Genomic DNA, 18,985 nt, shown 5'->3' on the forward strand with positions numbered 1-18,985 from the left:
GCATTTGCAAATGAATTTGCATCATCGCAACAGCCTCTTACCATTGATTGCTCGCTGGCAGTGGCCATTGGTTTATACTGGAATTTGAGTGGCACTGAGCCTCCCCAAGATCCCAGCTCTCTTCGCGCTTGTCCAGCGGAGATCTGGCCAGTGCTCCCTCCTCGATCTTTCCATCCTCCTTGACCCTTCTCGGCTCTTTGGTATCACTTTTTTTTTGGGGGGGGACGGTGGTGAAACAATGGAGAGATGTATGATGGGGGATGTAGAACATGAAGATCTGCAGCTTCGGTGTTCTTTATTCCCTGTAACGCTTATTCGTTATATTGTGTTGTGTTATTTTCCGCATTCAAGGGTTTTTCTTAATATTTCAGCAATTTTCCTTATCGTTAGGCGTTGTGTTTTTGCATCTATTCCTCTGATCCAATTTCTGCCATTCTTTTTTCCAGGTTTTTCCAGGTTCTTTTTTCCAGGTTTTTCGGGATTGTTCCTAGTGCTCCTACTATTATCGGTACTATTATCCCTTTTAACTCTCTGGCTAGTTCTATGTATTTGCTTAATTTTTCCGTTTCTTTCATACTCACCCTGTGGTCAGCTGGGTCAGCAAAGTCTACGGTTTGACAGGATTTCTTTTTCTTGTTAATTATTACGACATCTGGTCTTCTTGCTTTGATGGGTTTGTCCCTCTGTATGTCCATGTCCCATAGGATTTTGTGGTTCTCGTTTTCGAGTGTTGTTGCGGATTTATGCTTGTACCATTTGTCTGTACGCTCAAAATGCAGCCGTTTGCACAATTCCTAGTGCAGCGCCCTCCCCACTTGGTCATGACTGTTTTTGCATTCCTTTTGGGCCAGTTAGCTGAACTCACTTACTATATTGTTTATCGTTTCGTCTCTTTGTCAACAGAGTCTGCATTTGCTGTTTTCTTGTGTTTTATCGATCCTTGCTTTGATATGGTTGGTTCTTACCGAGTTATCTTGTGATGCAGTTATTAGAGATTCAGTTTCTCGGTTTATATGTCCTTTTCGCATCCATATCCAGGTGTTTCCGTTATTCTCATCTTTTGTCATTCTTATGAATCTTTTGTGGAATTGTTTCTTTTCCCATTTTTCTTTTTTCGTTTTGTCATTTGTCTCTCTGTTTTCTGTTTTGTTGGTTTTCTCCGTATCTCACGCTGCCATAATTTCAGTGTTTTGCATTATGTATTTTTCTAGTTCTTTTTTTTGTGTCCTTCACACAGTCTTCTATACAGATCAGTCCTCTCCCGCCGTCTTTCCTTTTCACGTAGAGTCTGTCAATATCGTCCTTTGGGTGTAGTGCAGTATTCATGGTCATGAGTTTCCTGGTTTTCTGGTCGACCTGGCTCAGTTCTTCTTTTGTCCATCCAATAAACGGTACAGAGTATCTCACTAGTGATACTGCCCATGTATGTATACCTTTATTAAGTTTCTGCTATATAATTTAGTTTCCAGGAGTTTTCTTGTTCTCCTGAGGTATTCCTTTCCAACTTTCTCTTTCATTTCTGTTGCTCTGATGGTGTCCGCTTCCAGAATTCCCAAGTATTTATAGTTAGCTTGTTCCCCTAGTGCCCTAATTTCTGTTTGGTTGGGTAGTTCCATGCCTTCTGTCGTTTCCAGTTTTCCCTTTGTTATAACTAGTAGTGCGCACTTTTCCATTCCAAATTCCATTTGTATATCTTGGCTGAAGATCGTGGTAGTGTTAATTAGGGTCTCTAGCTCCTTTTCGGTCCTTGCAAAAAGTTTCAGAGCGTCCATGTACATCAGGTGGTTCATATTTCCTCTGTATTGGGGAACTTGTATCCGGCTTGGCACTTTCTCAGAATACTGTTCAAGGGCATCATGGCTATAATGAACAGTATTGGTGATAACGAGTCTCCTTGGAAGATGCCTCTTTGTATGTTAATTTCTGTTATGTGTTGTCCATCTGCTGTCAATTCCAGTCACCATGTTTTCATTGCATTTTCTATTACATTGGTGATCCCGCTTGATATTTTATACATTTTTAGGCATTCTAGTATCCATGCTTGGGGGATCCTGTCGTACGCTTTTTTGTAGTCGATCCATGCCATGGCTAAATTTTTCTTCTTCCTTTTTACCTCCTTTAGGATTTTTTTTATCAACATATAGCAGATCATGTATTCCTCTTTTCCCTTTTTGGCATCCTTTCTGTTCCTCGGGGATGAGTCCACGGTTATTCAGTGAGTCGTAGATTTGTTCTCTCAGTTGTGCTGTCAGTATCTTCCATATGGTGAGTAGGCACGTGATTGGCCTATAGTTGCTAGGGACGGCTCCTTTCTCCGTGTCCTTCTGTAGCAGTGTGGTTCTACCTTTTGTCATCCAGTCTGGCACGGCTGCTTCCTGTATATATCTTCTCAGGTTTTGGGCTAGCCTTTCGTGTAAGGTTGTGAAACTTTTTGAACCAGTATGCATGTATCCCGTCGTGCCCTGGTGCTCACCAGTTTGCCATTTTTCCTATGGTTTTCTTTAGGGTTTCCTTGCTGATTTCATTCACTGTTCCTTCTTCTATTTGTTGTAACTCTTCTTTCATGTCTTTCAGCTATTCGGCATTTCTATTGTGATCTCGTTGCTCTTCCTATATTTTACTCCAGTATAGTTTTGCTTCTGTCGGATTTGGTTGTTCTGTTTTTGTTTTTCCTCCGTTCACATTTTGGTAGAATTGGCGTCCGTTGGTTTAAATGTTCTGTTTTGTTTGCATTGTTCAGATTTATATCTATATCGTCTCAATCTCGCTTCTTCTGCTTTTATTTTTTGGTCCAGTTCTTCATGTTTCTTATTTAGCCTCTCCCTGCCAGTTACATTTCCAATATTCTTTTTTTCCACATTGCTTTCTTCCTGTTGATCATTTTGGTTTCCTTTTTATGTTTCGGTATTTGTGTTTCTAGTGTTATGTCTCATCCAGGTTTTGTCGGTCCGCTTTTTCCCGGTTGTTTTTCTGATTTGAGATTCATACTTACCATTTTGGCGCCTGCGTAAATGAGGTTGTTTAAGTTTGTGATTGTGTTTGTTGGGATGTGTGGGAGGAGCTTGTTAACCTTCTCGGTTTCTGTTTTTAATTTCTTCTGTCCTTGGTTCTTTAACGATGGGAGATTTGTTTTTTCCTCGTTCATAAACTGTGCTATTTTATTTATTTCATTTGCTTGATTCTCTGTTAGTTCTGTTTCATTGTTCTTGGTTTCAACGTTTTCAGTCTTTGGTCTTCGTAGGTCCTGGGCCTTCGGTGTTTTTACTTGTGAAGCTTCAACTTGTGGGGTTTTCCTACGAGCAGTTCTATTGGGGGAGGGGTTCTTGTTTAGTTTCCTGATTTATTTTTCGCTGAATTTCTGCTAGTTCTAGTTTAGAGAGCCAGCCTTTCTTGAGTATTCGTCTTGCTTGGTCCGCAATTCTTTGTTCTGTCGCTTGGTGGTCACTGGAGAGGTCCCATAGTTCTTTCATTCGTTTCCGATAACCTCCATATCTATATACAGGGTGACTTCTATAATAGCATTCCATTACTAGTTTATTCTCTTTTGTTGTCCATTTCTTTCTTCGATTTTTTTCCATTTTGATGATTATCACGGCTGTGTTTGTTCGGTGTTATTTGGTCCCTGAAATTAGAGGTTATGCTTACCTGTTCAGCGTCCATATTATTTGAGTTTCTGAAATTAAGAAGTTGGCAAACATTCGCAGGATGACGACCTGGTCCCCCATGCTGGCTACCGAAGGAGCACCTGCTGATCATGACACACAGATCTTTCTTCTGAATCGCATGGTTTGAATAATTTGTACTTGAAATTTTTCATATTTTGGTGTTTGTGGCAAAGCAGAAGAGTAATAATAATCGTATTATAATAACGATCGTATTACAACGAGTAACATCAATTCCATAAAAATAGTTAACGAGAATGAAACGCGGGAAATTCTATGCAGCTTAATTGCCATATACATTTATTGCAATATATATATATATATATATATATATATATATACGTTAACACATAGTGGGTTAGTTATGAAACGTCTTGGAAACGGCAACCAAAATGGTAATATAAGAAACCCGGGGAGAGGTTATCAATGTGGCAATATACGATTACCGGTGAGGTGTTATCTGATCGTCATTGGGACTCTTTTGTTACACCGCTGTTACAAACGATCGTTTGCCGGGAGTAGCCACTTGCTTTGTCATACGAACGCCTCCGGACCCCGTTGATTTTTACAAATGGTATTCCAGAAAACAATAGAACATACCTCAGTTAGTTTTACTCCTTTTTCTTCTTCCTTATTGTTCATCTCTAGTCGTAACAGCAACAGTTACTTAGGGGGGGGGGAGTTCAGGTTTTCTTCGTTTTTCAACCAACTCTCCTTTTTAAATCTTTGGAAATTAAATCGAGACGTACCCCTTTTGTTGGGCTTTTTCTTTAGCGTCAAATTAATCAGGGTCGCCTAATAACGTCTCATTGACTGAAACAGATGACTGTCTCGTAAACTACTACATATACTATATATATAGTATATATATATATATATACTATATATATAGTATATATATATACTATATATACTATATATATAAACTGTTATATAGTATATATAAAAACTATTATATAATATATATAAACTATTATATATTTACTATGTATATATATATATAAACTACTACATATATATATAATATGTATACTAAATAATATATATATATATCAAGACTACTATATATATATATATATATATATATATATATATATATATAAGCAGAATTAATGACTCGAAATTATAATATTTACACGAGTTTATACGAGGAATTGTGTACCTTTCTGCAATTTAAATTGTTTATAATAAGAGCACAAAGCTGGATACTACACCTGACTAGATAAATTCTTGTCCTGAATCCGTAATGTAACGCAGCCACTACGCCTAAACAGTTAGAGTTAAAACCTGTCTCAGAATGCCACGCCGCCAAAAAAACAAAAATAAATAGAACATCCAACTATGCTTTTCTTTAGTATTTAACACAAGTTGTTTATTATCATTTTTTCTCCCCGTATCGTAATCAGCTTTAAGAGTTTCTTGCTGCCACGGTCGGGCTAGATGACTCTCTCCCCTGAAACGCGTTTTAGTTTCTGCAGCACTACATGCCGGCCATAGACAGCCATTTCTCGTCTTCCACTTTACATATTCATCTATTTTCACTGCATCTTTTCTTATCCCAACCACGTGGTATCTCTATTTTCTTTTTTCTTTTCGCGCAAGAATCCTAATTTGCATATGTGCTTTTTTCGGTTACTGCTGCTAATATCCTCACAAGGAAGTTATCTAATAGCTCCTGCTGATATCTTCCCAGGCGTTCATACGCGCTTTCTTACAGTAATGAGAAGAGATAACTATAAAGATATACGATGTAAAAAGATGTATTTATTGAAGGAATCTTGGTATTGAGGAAACAAATGCTAACAATAATCACTTGATTCATACGAAATGAATTGTACGCTCAACAGCAAGTACAACGAACCACATCAGCGATAGTGGAGTATTACCCCCCCCCTCTTATTTCTTTAAGATCCGAGAAGACTGCAGTAAACGCACCTGTGATTAGAGAGCACTTTTTTTTTTTATTTTAAAACAATAAATCATCTTATGTTATTCATGTGTTTTCGGTACCTTTCTCTTTCCTGGTATCCCCGCTCTTTCTCTCTCTCTCTCTCTCTCTCTCTTTCTCTACGTATTACTCCTTAAATCTTTATATCTTACTTTGGCTTTCTCGTCCTCTCTCCTTTCTCTCTCTCTCTCTCTCTCTCTCTCTCTCTCTTATTATATCCATCCAATTCCTTCATACTAAAAACAAACGATAATCTTTCAAAAAACAACATTAAAGGCAAAATCATCGAATAAGAATAAATTCAAAAAGATGATGCAAGAAGAAATTTAGTTATAAAACAGGTAATATTTTTTTATTTTTAATAAGCATGTAAAAACTTGAGGGACAACCGGAATAGAAAAGAACAAACGGGGAATGTATTTTGTATCAAATTTTAAAAAACTAAAAATTTTCAAGAAGTTAACAGAAAATTTTTTTTAAAAATACAACGAACAAATTTTATCTAATTTAGACGCAGTTCTACGTCTTGATTCAATTTTCTTTCGACCCGCTTAATGGCGGACGTGCCTTGAGTTCCATAAGGGATTTCTTGCAACTAAATTAAGTATAATTCAATAAAATATAAGACAGAAATTTGGAAAATTTTATGATTTCGTTTATTTTCCACAAATATCTTTGACATGTTCGTTTATTGGAAAGTTACTTTGAAGTGTATACGCGGGGAGGAGGTCGTATTTTTTTCGTTTATTTCGAGTTTGGAATTCTAACATGATATTATTATTTCGCAAACTACTTCTGTTACTAGGGAAACTGAAAAAAAAACTCATACTGAAATAAGATCCAGTCAGTTTCCCAATTATCAAGTCATAGATTGGCATGTGTTTCGCTTTGAAGGAAATCCAGACGGGCCACAATTTTACGCCATTGATTAAAAAAGTTTTCGCGAACATCTTTCAAAAGTCTATTTAATTAGTATTTATTTTTTATATTTTAACAGATGCACCCTGGGTTATTTAAGTTCGCAAAGCTCAGCGCAACACCTGGGAAAACTATTGAAGCATTATATTTTAAAACCCAAAAGTAGTTATATAAACTTAAGTATGTTGATTAACCAACGTATCCGACTGGTTTCGTGGTAATTTAAAATTGCGAAATGTAGATATAGGAACGAAATAAGTTTTATTAGTTTTTCACGCAAAAGAAAACGACATTTTGTGGACTTCTCTTTTCTGACCATTTTATACCAAATATTTTTCATTTTACAAGAATTTGAATAAAAAAAAGAACGCAACAAACGAAAAAAAAAAAGGCTGTGAAATGCGAACATACGAACGAAATGCGTTTTAACAGGGTTTTTTACGCAAATTCTATTAAATCTAATGAAATACATAATAGGGATTTTGAGTTTGTATAACTATACACATAGATTCGAAAAATTTGTCAAGAAAAAAATATGTAACAAATAAATTTCATTAAAGGCAAGATAACTTACTTTCCTATCTAATTGGATATGTTTTTAGTGTTTTTATTTAATGTAACATATTTATTCAGCTCGACAAACACATATTGATTATTAATGTATTGGAAAATTTAAAATGGAACCGGACTCTCTGTTGAACATGCTAAGTTTAGAAAAATGAATTAAATATAAAAACTGTACAAAATATTGTTAGAAACTCGCTCAATATATGTTACCGTGACATAGACTGACATATATTTGGTGGGTTTCTAGTATTATTTGTATAGATGTTTTTATTTTTAACTCATTTCCCAAACTTAGCGTGTTCAACAGAGAGTCCAGCGTCATTATAAATTTTCCAATACATCAGTAAACACTGTATATTTTTCGAGCTGAATAAACATGTTACATTAATAAAAACATTTAAAAAGTATTCAGTCCGGTAAAAAAGTAACTTATCTTATCTTTGATAACATTTATTTGTTATATATTTGTTTTTGACAACTGTTTGGAATCTGTGTATAGTAATACAAACCCCGGATTTTTTTGTCGTCTTAAATTGCTATTTTGAAATAATTACGCAATACTTTCGTTTGTTATTTCATATTTTATCATTTTCTCTCGTCTTATTTCTGAAATTAAAGAAAAAAGTTACAACTACGATTTTTAAATAAATATTATTCTTAAAAGAATAAACGAAAAACTTAAAAATGATTAAAATAATATTTTCTGAAAATTTGAATTTATATAAATACACAACATTTGTGATGAACCTATTTAATAAAATTTTAAATCGGGAGGGGGGGGGGTAAATACTATTAAAACGCATTCCCGTCCTATATTTGCAATTTCACAATTTTAAATTACGACTTGACTTAAACATCGGTGGGCCAACTTGACTAAGCAACTTTCGGAAGCCAATACTGGCAAAAACTTATACTTACTTATTTGGACATTTAATTTGTGAAGGAACAATCGTTTAAAAAATAAGTCGATACATAAAATTGTCGTTCGGCTGAGTCTCTCTAATCTGTGTGAAGCGTTCATAAAATTTACAACAATGTTTATCCGCATAAAATATACCAATTGTATATACAACACCTTGGAACAATCAAAAGCTTAAGGGGAAAAAGATCATAAGAGCTCACAGTGACCTGAAACGTTCTAGATAAGATTTTTTATGTGTAATACGGAGTAGACATGTTTGATTCGACCAGTGCATCAGTTTGAATGTTAACTCGACAAACTATGCGTTTCCCAAGTTTTTACATAAGAATAAATAATTTCTATTATTCGGATTATTGGAATTACTCTTCTTATCTTAAATATTATACTCCAAACGTTTCAGTCGAATTGATCTGCGAGACTTCTACCCAGCTATGACTGGTGGAACGCAAGCAAGCTATCCCCGTCAATTAAATAAAAGATTACGTTCGAAAGCCCATACATATTCCAGAGCTGAACATAAAGAACGTCGGAGGGTACATCAGTCGAAACGTTGAAAGAATAAGAATCTTTCTCTTAATCTCTATAAATTTCTCCAGCTGTCCCGTCTCTTCGCTTTTATCTCTTATCATCGCTATCCAAATATCCAGACATCATCATCACTATCATCATCATCATTATTATTATTAGCAGCAGCAGCAGCGGGACCTGTGGAAATTCAACATGGAACTCATTCATGTGTAATCTATTGATGTTGGCATTTTGTAAATGTTCAGCGTAAAAGGAAACGTTCTGATATTATTGTAGCTATTTTTTTTTAAAGGGAAAAAGTATTAATCTAAGCTAGCAGGGACACACCGCGTAGCCCGGTCATAAAGTACGCTTAAATACGACAGTTTAATTCTAGCAGATTTCGTATATATTATTATAGAGCTCATGTTCCATCGATGTTTATCAAAAATTCTTCATAGGTTTGGTTTCGATTATAGCTAGAAGGAACTCAAGTTATATATATATATATATATATATATATATATATATATACATATATTTGTACATATATATACACACACATATATATATATATATATATATATATATATATGAGATGAGATAAGTCACATATTAGAAATCAAGTGGATTGTCCTAATAGATATTACAGTGAGGTAATAATTTCAGGACGAACCTACCAAAAAGGTAAAGCTCAATATATAAAAACAGAGCAAAATTTAGTTTATATTGATATTGGACTGCCCAGGTTATATGATATCCTTTTTCTATAACTTTTAAGCGCCAGTTAAATAACTTTTAAATAACTTTTAAATAACTTTAAAATACCATTTTGCTAACTACGTTTCATTTCCTCTGAGGATATGAGCCATTATTGAAAATCCATGGATTAAGGAAATAAATATAATTCTTCTCCATAAAGTCCAAAATTCCTAACTTGAATATATTATTATATATACTTTAATCTACAGAATTTAACTTTAATTATATATATATATATATATATATATATATATATATATATATATATATATATATATATAATGGTTAACTTTGGTCTAAATCACCTATTCCTTCTTCATCAGATTACTTTTGATTATCGATTATCTATACTTATCGAAGACATTTATTTAATTTTTTTTCAATATTATATTTAATGTTATACTGATGAAAATTTATTGTTATATAAAAACGTTGTCCCGTGTGCGTCTGTGTGTGGGTGTGTGTAAGTTTGTTCCCTATAGACTCGAGAATGGTTGTGTATAATAGTAGTCGAAGTACTTCAAATAATAAAAGCTTAAAGTTGTGGGTACATATATTCGCTTTCTTTAACCGATGCCATCTTCTGTGCGCAAGAGTAGTTCGTGAATGCCTAGAGACCGACGCTATTTTGAAGGACGTGTTTACATGCACCGGATCAGAGAAAAAAAAACGGGAAAAAGAACGCTTTTTTGTGTTTTGGTTTTCTATTACGTGCTAAATACAGCAGTTAATATTCGTGCGTCTGTTATTACTTGGAAGAAATTTCTTATTTTAAGCGGGTGAATCGCAATACTAAAAAAAATAGCATCCTTTGCGGTTACTTCCATGAAGTAACACCAAAGATAACAGCGATAAATCCGTTTCTCGAAAATTTAGTAAAATTATTTTACGTTGCTGTTTTTCAATGTCACATGTATTAGGTTGGCGCAAAAATAATGTCGTTTTTTTCACATGAAGTTGAACGTCAAAGAACGACACTATTTTTTGTACCAGCCTAATAATGATATACTGACGAAACTCTGATATTATAGAGTACTGTGTGTGTTTGGGTGTGTATTAATTCGTTCCCTATGGTCTCAAAAAACGACTGTGTAGATTTTTATGAAATTTCACACAAAGGTGTTTTCTGTGTCTGACAGTATTCTTAGAAAGTTTTGCATTAGAATATATTGGCTAAGTATTGATAATCGATAATTGAAAGTAATCCGATGAAAGAAGGAAAAGGCGATTATACACCTTATGCAGCCTAACATCACAAGTGAATTTGAGAAGTTTTCTTACCACACAAGCGAAAAAGCTTGACATATAAAATTAAGAGTATGCTCTTTGATAGTATAGGGCCGAAATCGAAATAAATGTTGTTCAAGCACCACTGAACAATGATACTTGGCTGTTTCATTTTAAACTTAAGTTCAAGTCATTAGCATCGCATAAGCTGTAAAATCAAGCATATAAAATAAAAAGTTCGAAATGTTTCTATTTAAAGCTCAAATAAAAATTACCTTTTGCATTTTAAACTTTAAAGCAAGACATTTACACAAGAATAATTTCATAAGATCAACAGTAGCTTTTTTACAGTGTAATGTATGCTACAATGTATTGTGAACTTAGTCACTGCAAAAGGCATGTGACGCTTTCTTAAGGTGTACCGCGTATGTTCCCGATTAGAGCAGGTAATCTATCAAGTGGGTGATTTCACAGATTTCGATGCTCATTTAAGCATCATCATAACCATCATCATCAATAATAATAATAATAATAATAATAATAATAATAATAATAATAATAATAATAATAACCACCCTGATACAGAAGGACACAGAGAAATGAACCGCCCCCAGAAACTATAGGCTTACCACGTGCTTACCCACTATGTGGAAAATACTGACAGTACAACTTGGGGAACAAATCTACCCCTCCCCGAATAATCGTGGACTTCTCCCAGAGGAAAGGAAAGGGTGCCAGAAAGGAAAAAGAGAAAAAGCCTCGTAGGAGATGTCCTTTTCTCTTCCTTGCAACCTCTATCTCACAGAAGAGATGTTGCGAGTTTGTCTCTGATGTATCGTTATTTTCATGGAAGGTGTTCAACTGAGCTTCAATCTATGGTCCCCCCTCGCCAAACTTTCACAAAAAACACTCGTCTAGCTGTACACACTATCAATAATTCCCCCACTCTTTATCTGTGCCTAAACCTAAACGTAGATTCTATGAATGATTCTTAGAACTGCACGCCTGTGGAATTGTCTTCCGTTTTGCTGCTTTCCGGCTGAATACAATATGGTTGTGTTCAAGTCTAACGTAAATAAGTCCTTGATGATCCGTTCCATATAAGTTATCAAATTTACCAAATGTTCATTACTAATGATTACTATATTGTCCAATGTCTACTGTACACTCTTTAATCCTTATCCTTGAGTGGCCTCTTGACCTTGATAGGTGGTGATGCCTATGTAAAAAAAAAAATGATCTGCTATGCATAGATCAAAAGATCCTAAAGGAGCTAAAAAGATGGAGAAAGAATTTAGCCGTAGCATGGATCGACTACAAAAAAGCATGCGATAGGATTCTGCGAATATGGATGATAAATGCTTAAAAATGTATAAAATACCAAGCAGGATCATCAACGTGATAGAAAATGCGATGAGTACATGGAGGCTGGAATTGACAGCTGATTAACAACACCTAACAGAAATTTACATACAAAGACGTATCTTCCAAGGAGATTCACTATCACCATTGCTCTCCATCATAGCCATGATGCCACTGAACAATATATTGAGAAAGTGCCAAGCTAGATACAACTTCTCTGATACAAAGGAAAAATGAACCATTTGATGTACATGGACGACCTGAAACTTTTTGCAAGCACCAAAACTGAACTAGAGAAACCAATAAACGCTACCAGGATCTTCAGCCAGGACATCCAAATGGAGATTTGTATAGAAAAGTGCGCACTACTAATTATCAGAAAGGAAAAAAAATGGAGACAACAGAAAGCATGGAACTACCCAACCAAGCGGAGATGAGCGCCCGAGGGGAATAATGCGCCTATAAATACTTGGGAGTGCTGGAAGCAGACACCATCAAAGCAACAGAAATGAAAGAGAGAATTGGAAAGAAATGCCTCAGGAGTACAGGAAAACTTCTAGAAACAAAAAGGCATACATCTGATAAGCCCTAAACTGGCATCTAAGATTCAGCCTCTGTTCTATCGATGAAACGTGGCGTCCCTCTGCCTGTTCTATAAGTATTTTAATGGTGTATCCTCTGATGAACTGCAAACACTTGTGTCCCCACGACGTGAACACCCCCGACAGACCCGAGAGGCTGCAAAATCCCACCCCCACGCTGTAGAGACCCCTAGATGTAAAAGATCTTTCTACTCCAGTAGTTTCTTCCCCGGAACCGACAGACTTTGGAATTCCATTCCAGGTCACTGCTTCCCCAACTGTACTGACGTGCAGAAGTTCAAGTGCAACGTGAACCAACATCTTGCTGCCCAAATCCCTACATAGTACCCCAGTAGTTTTTGCCCCTACACCAAAGTGACAATGTGCCTTGTCTGGGGTGAAAATGTAATAAAAAAAAAACAAAAAAAACATGGGCAGTATCACTAGAAAGATACTCAAGACTGTTCATAGGGTGGACCAAAAAGAACTGAGATAGCTCGATCAGAAGACCGGGAAAGTCATGACCATGCAAATGCACTACACACTACGGACAATGTTAACCGATTCTATGTGAAAACGAAAAGACGTCGGAAGAGAACTAGTTTGTTTAGATGACTGTGTGCATGACAGAAAAAAGAATTAGAAAAATACATAATGTTATACGTGCAAAGGAAGCGAGAAACACGGAAAAAAATCTACAAAACAGAAAACAGACAGAAAAAGAATAAGGCGAGAAAAACAAAATGGGAAGAAAAACAACTACATAGAAGATTCATTAGGATGGCAAAAGATGAAAATAACGAAAACACTTGGAAATGGATGCGAAAAGAACCAAGAAACTGAATTCCTAACAATCGTAGCACAAGATAATTAGAACGCACAACGTCAACGCAAATATCTACAAAACACAAGAGAACAACAAATGCAGACTCTGTGGACAAAGAGACGAAACGATAAACTATAAGTAAGTGAATGCAGTAAATAGGCCCAAAAGTAATATAAGAACATACACGACCAAGTGGGAAGGGCAGGGGAATTATGCAAACCACTGCACCTCGAACGCACAGACCAGCGACACAAACAATAGCTGTTAACAGTACTTGAAAACGAGAATCACAAAATCCTATGGGACATACATCTGATAAACCCATCCCCGCAAGTCGTACAAACCGATAAACCCGACCAAGCAAGACATACAAGGGGCATACAAACTGATAAACGTATCCAAGCAAGAAGACCGGATGACTAGACATACAAACTGATAAACCAATCCAAGCAAGAAGACCGTATGTCGTAATAATTAACAAGAAAGAAAAGTCCTGTCAAATCATAGACTTTACTGTTCCAGCCGACCACAGAGTGAAAAGGAGAAACGGAGCAAAGACACAGCTAGCCAGAGAACTGAAATGGGATATAGAAGGTAAAGAAAATCAAAATAATAGCTATAATAGTAGGAGCACTAGGAACCATTTCGTAAAACGTTGAAAAAAGAATGGGAGAACTTAAAACTAAAGAAATGATTGGGAAAATACAACGAACAATGAGGAAACAGCGGAGACTAAGGCACATGAGCAACAAGCGTGGAACAAACAGATTGCTACAGAGGCAAAACATGAAACACCACATGGAACCAAGGACATTTAAGCCCCATATCTATAAGATCTCTTACCCCACCTCTATCTCTCAATTACCACATCACTGTCGCCCCTCAAACAAAAGAGAGAGACCAAACAACCATGTAGGAAGGAAAGACTGGCAAGAGTGCACTGACCAGATCTTCGCTGGATAAGTGGGAATAGAACTAGGGCCTTGGGGAGGCTTATTGCCACTCAAATTCCAATGAAGACCAATGGCCGATGCCAACGAGAAATCAATAGCAAGCAGCTGTTGCGATCATGCAAATTTATTTGCAAATACCACGAAAGAAGTGGAGAGCACAAGAAATCTTAGGAGACTTGCTGTCACTCAGCTTCTATGGAACACCACAGGCTTTTTCAAGGAGATATATTTGATGGCCTGTGTAAAAGTTCCTTTGAGCAAATAATAATAATAATAAGAAGAAGAAGAAGAAGAAGAAAAAAAAAAAGAAAGAAAGAAAGAAAGAAAGGAAAAAGACAAAAAATTCCAACAAAATCTGGATGGGAATTGAGGTTGGAAACCCAGATTAACAAAGTAAAAAAAAAAAGAAGGCAAAGCAATAATCAAGATGAAAACAACCAGACGAAGTAAGGAAAGTAGAAATGCGATCAGCGAGGAGAGGCTCAACAAGAAACAGGAATACCTGAATGACAAAAATAGCAGCCAAAGAAGCAGGATTACAAATCTGAACTGTGCAAGCAAAACAGGACCTTAGAAAGTTATGAAAGCCAATTCTACCAAAATGTAAATAGAGAAAAAAAAACAACAGAACACGACGAAAGCAAAACGCTAGTGGAGCCAAATATGGGATCAATAAAACGATCATATGAGAAAAGCGGAATGGTTGAAAGAAATGAAAGAAAAGTCACAGCAAATCGAAGAAGGGATAGAGAATGAAATCAGCAAGGAAGCCTTTAAGATAACACTACGTAAAATGGCCAACTAGAGAGCATCATGGGTGTGAGAAATCTACGACACTACAGGAAAGAGTAGTTCTACGAAGCACTTGTACCAGAATGGATGGCAAATGGTAGAAACACGCTGGTGTAAAAAGATACAGAAAAGGGGACCATCCCCAGCAATTAAATAATATGTAAGCAATCTCGAAGTAAATACAATGAAAACAAGGAGACTTGAACCGACAACTGATAAACAATACAAAAAAAAACAAAGAGGGGTCTTTCAAGGTTATTCCCTATCACCATTACTGTTCATTACAGCCATGAAGCCCCTGAACAACCACCTCCAAACATTCCAAGCCAAATCACTTACACAGAAGAAAGAATGAACCACCTAACGTACAATAATGATCTGAAAATATTTGCAAAAACAAAGACAGAACTGGAAATAGTAAACACGAACAGAATCTTTAGCCAGGATATCCAAATGGAATTTGGTTTAAAAAGTGCGCACTGCTGACCATGAGGAGGCCAACAAAAGGTATAGTACTGCCCAATCAAACAAAAATTAGGGCACGAAGTGAATATGATAACTACAAATACTTAAGAGTTCTGGTAGCAGACACCATCAAAGCAAGTAAAATGAAAGAGAAAATAAGAACAAAAAGATTCCTAGAAACTAAATTAAATAGTTGAAATCTAATTAAATTTAATTAACAAGTGGACAGTGTAATAAATAAGACTCTGGGCCAAAAGAAGCACCAAATGATCTCGATCAGAAGACCAGACAACTCATAACAATCTACACTGATCGACTATATATGAAAAGGAAAGACAGATGAAGAGGGCTGGTCTGTATAAAACACTGTGTAAATGACACAAAAACGGATAAGAAAAATATATAAAGCAGAACACGGAAAGAATAATTACTACAGCAAAAGACAAGGAAGAAACAAACAAGGTAGAAAAAGAGACGAGGAATAGGATAAGGAAAGACAAATGGAAACAGAAACAGCTACATGGGCGATTCATAAGGATTACAAAAGAAAAGACTTAACGAAAACACTTTGAATGGCTACAAAAAGAAGCCTAAACAGAGGAACTGAATACTTAATAACAGCTGCACAACATAACGCAATTAGAACCAACAACATTAAAGCAAGGATCGACAAAACACAATAAAACAGCGAATGCAGACTATGTGAACAAGAAGACGAAACAATAAAACACATAATACAGTGAATTCTGCAAACTAGCCCAAAAAGAATATAAAATAGACACGATCAAGGCAATTATGCTAACAATTTCATCTTGGTAGAAACACAAATCGGCAGCAGTACTGCAAAATAATAGTCACAAGATCCTATGGGATATGTATATACAAACGGATAAGTCCATTCAAGCAAGGAGACCGCATGTCATAATAGTTAACAAGAAGGAAACGCCCTACAAGATTGTAGATTTTGCTGCTCCGGCAGCCACAGAGTGAAGATCAAGGAGAGTGAAAAGCGGAGCAAATACACGGAACTGGTCAAAGAGCTCAAGGGGATCTGGAAAATTAAAAAAGTAAAAATAACACCACCAATAGTAGAAGCGCTAGGAATAATACTGAAAAAACTCGGAAAAAAGGATGGGAGAGATGGGAATCAGAGGGATGGCAGAGATGATACAACGAATAACAATAATGAAAACTGCAAAAATATTAAGGAAACCCCTTGAATGCGGAGATCACCACACATCAACTAAAAACACAAACAGGACACACGGAAACGGCTACAAATATAAAATGCAATGGAGCATTACCTAGTATGATTATAAAACACAGCCTGCCTTTTTTATGTGTGTGTCACCATAAACTGGGTCCACACAAATAAATAAGGAGGGTCAAGGAAGATGGAAAGACCGAGGAGAGAAGGCACTAAGCAGACCTCCGCTGGAAGACTGGAAAAAGAACTGGGATATTGGGGAGGCTTATTGCCACTCAAATTTCAGTTAAGAGCAATAGTCGCTGGCAACGAGAAATTAATGGTAAGTGGCTGCTGTTATGATGCAAATTCGTTTGCAAAGGTTATTGAAAGGGGTGGCAGGAAACTGGAAATCTAGGGAAACTTGCTGTCACTCAGACTCCAGAGAACATCACAAGTTGTTCTCGAGAGCAATTTCTGATGATGTCTAGTCTTACGATCTTGCTTAGTTTGGGTTTCAGGAATATAAGAATTTTGTTACTAAAATATTCTCACTAGCAGATACTGTAACCTGGCCGTTACGCTTGAACCATGGTCGTTACAGTTCTAAAACTTCTATTGGACGTCCACGCCAAGGAAACAAAAATACATATCTAACTCGGATGTGTGTCTATTTTAGCAAATTACGGTTACTTTCCAAAAAATGTTGCTTCTTGTGTTTGGTTTTGTTTGTTTGTTTGTTTGTTTGTTTTTTTGGGATTTTTTGACGGTTCATTTCATCTGCCGTGAGATTATCAAATTCCATTCGTCTCGACACAAGCTTTAAAATTTCTCGACACCACCACGGGACTACACGTCCAGGTCACCACGCGCGGATTTCTGTCATTTCACGCCCATCTTTTCTGTCAAACCCGCGCACACTTACTAATGTGCATATGTGCATTAACTGCTACTGCTGCTAATATGTTATCAAGCCAGCTTTACTACAGCTGCTGCTGATATTTTCACATGTGCTCACACATGTTCTGTTGCACTGCTACATTACATTTATGGAGCGTCGTTAGCCATTCACAATAGATGCTATTTTGCCATCAATTTTTATGCTATTTCGAATATTTGGTCTTAGTATATCTATATAGCGAAGTATCCCCAGCGAAAGTCCTGTACAGAGTAACGGTAAATAATCGAATACAATGTCTAGTAGGCATAGTAGTGTGTACATAATATTGTGTATCTAGGAGACGAGTGGAGGTGAAGCAATAGGGTTCATCGCTGCTTGCCTTAAAAAAAAGAGTAAGTTTGTAAAACGATAATGATATAATATGTCGAAAACTGAGTTCAGCTACTCTCTTCACCGGTGACTTATACGCTGTCAGTAGTTTTCAGTTAGAGCTGCCGGCTAGGTTTGTTCGAAGAAGGCAGCCGAACGAAGTTTGCTTCTAGCTCCGATCACAGAAACGCGAATTAATGCCACGTTTGATAATCTCGCGCGATCTGCTCGGCAGTTTTCAAAGTGACCTTACTTTGATGGAAGGCCTGTTTTTTCAAGCGACGTGACCGCCCTCGGCATATATTTACAGAGGTTAAAGGTGGGGGTTCGAAGTGCCACACGTCCATTTTTGAAACCTGCCGACAGATCTCCCTCCAAAGCATACACACACGCATATACACATAATTACATCCACACACACACACACACATATATATATATATATATATATATATATATATATATATATATATATATATATAATCCTCCAAATTATATTTGCATATTATCTGAACTCAAAAACACGCGGCTTTTTTTTTGTCTTCTCCTAAAGTATGCATTACTTCTAGCTAAAGTTAATACATAACTCTAAAGGTATTACTTCTTAACCAGCTTTTTAAACGAGTTAAAAATAACCTGACTTTTTCAATTTGATAAAAGTTCCATTATAGCAAATTTATTATGGGGTGGTCGAACATTCTGGCATTAGATAGATAATTCAATGTTAAATTTAAAAGAAATAAATAAAAATTCAAAACTCACCAAGATCCCCCGACCAGCCAACATACCCTTTAAATATCGGCCTAAAATCAGACTGACTGGCCGGAATTCGTCCTCTTTAAGCTATCGACTCCAAGCTAAGTCGAACCGTACGGTCCCAAAAGCTAAGAAACCTTTCTGTTCGTAAGTTTGCAGCCTACTAATGTAAAAACACTGACATGTTTATTTTTTTTTATTTTTCCTTTTCTGAATATTTGTCTTGTTTTCTTATCTTTCTCCTTAATCCTTTTTGTCAAAAATAGTATTATTAACCAATA

This window comes from Euprymna scolopes, chromosome 25 (genome assembly GCF_053919585.1).
Source record: "Euprymna scolopes isolate OS-2025 chromosome 25, ASM5391958v1, whole genome shotgun sequence".
NCBI classification, from domain to species: Eukaryota; Metazoa; Mollusca; class Cephalopoda; order Sepiida; family Sepiolidae; genus Euprymna; species Euprymna scolopes.